Raw genomic sequence first — 1,841 nt, forward strand, 5'->3', positions numbered from 1 at the left:
TCTTATGATTTAGCTAAGCTATAACAGCTTCTAACGTCAGCAGTCTCTTGTTGCCATAGCATCAGTAAACATTGAAATGGACTAATGAGCTGTAAACGGAGATGCAGAATCATGCTGCATTGTAAATACAGATGAGATACTTTGAATTTTAGCACAAAATACAAGTAAAAATAAATAATTTGTTTAATTTGCAATATTTGCCATTGAATTTATTGTAATCTTTCAATTCATTCATTGTTTAATGAGGTGATGACTGTTTCATGTGGTGAGAGGAATGCAATATGTGTATGTTTAAAGGTTTATTTGAAGAAACATACTATATGTGTGATAAAATGACAATTGGTAATTCATAAATGTCTCTTTATATTCTCTGCTACCATCATCTCCTGTGAAACCTGTTTTCCTGACCTAATAGAAGTTATTCTACGATATGAGAGAGAGAGAGAGAGAGAGAGAGAGAGAGAGATATTCGTCTTGACTTTGCGAGTTTACTATGCAACTTGTTTCGTCTCAGATTGAAACAAAGGTTTATTTCCTGGTTGAGGATTTTCATATTGATGATTTTAATTTCAAACATCTGCATTTCTTTTAAGTTCAATTAACAGTTATGCAGGTAGGCCTTAGGGCTCTTTTGAGACTTAAGTCATCCTTCATGACAGATAAATTGTGTCCTATACTTGTCACTCAGTACACAGATACTGAGTACAAGTTCTGTTTGCTGTTTCTTGCAGGTCATGAATTTGGTGAGGAGTGTAGCTGGCAGGCTGCGGACGAGGAAGTAGGGCAAAATATATATTGCCCTAAATATAACCATAAATAGAGAATTGATATTCTTTGTTTTTATCTATAGCTGTGTGAAAAAGTCTAATGTCTAATATGAGAATGCATAGCTGTTCAGACCTGTAATTCATGTCTTAGACTTTTTCTCGCAGCTACAGATAAAAAAATTCAATTCTCTATTTATGGTTTCACAATGACTGAGTCACAGTTGAAACAAATGAGTTTCAGATCTAATGCTGCTACTGTCTGTAATATGTTTCTATTTAGATTATTTGCCAGAATATTTTGTTATAATTGTCAGAGTCTGATTTTAACTAATGCTGGGCTTACACCGAAAGATTTTCACATTCACAGACTAAAAGCTGCAAGAGAGAATTTAGCGTTGGATCAAGTGTGATATTTAACAAGGGTTTTGTAGATATGGGGGTTGGAGATGCAGCGACCACAGGATGTCTGTTAACTTCCTGTTCAGGTTGCACACCTTTCAGCACAAGAGACACAAACTTGAAAAACAAAAACCAAAAAACAACAACTGCTATTTGCAGAGCTGTACTATTATTCGGATGCATGCACTTGATTAAATTGTTTTAATAAAGTACATACAGGGTTCTTCCCGTTCATCTCGTCCCACCCCTAGTGCTGATAATGTAGGGCTGGTCTGGGCAGAAAATGCCAGGGCTGAATTTTTGTCCCAGTCCACCCGTAGTAGTAATGGTAGTTATGGTATTCTATTTAAGAGAATAGCGTAGCCGATGCGTGATTAAAAGCCCAATAGGGTGGGAAAAAACGCCCAATCTGGCAACACTGTCTGAACGTCCTCATAATGTAGCCCAATATGGCGGGGAAAACCGCCCAATCAGGCAACACTGCTGAACGTCCTCACGCTCCAGCGTCAACGTAAACGAAGCCGATATGAAACTTAAACTGTTATTGTGAAGAACGCATAAATTATGCCAAATTTCCGTTTGGATATTATTGAAGATAGAAGTGTAGGTGTGTCTTCGCTCGCTGTTTTCTTTTTCATCCTCATGGAAGTGAATGCGTCTTGGTCTTGGGCAGGG

This window comes from Gadus chalcogrammus, chromosome 2, assembly GCF_026213295.1.
Source record: "Gadus chalcogrammus isolate NIFS_2021 chromosome 2, NIFS_Gcha_1.0, whole genome shotgun sequence".
Taxonomy (NCBI): Eukaryota; Metazoa; Chordata; class Actinopteri; order Gadiformes; family Gadidae; genus Gadus; species Gadus chalcogrammus.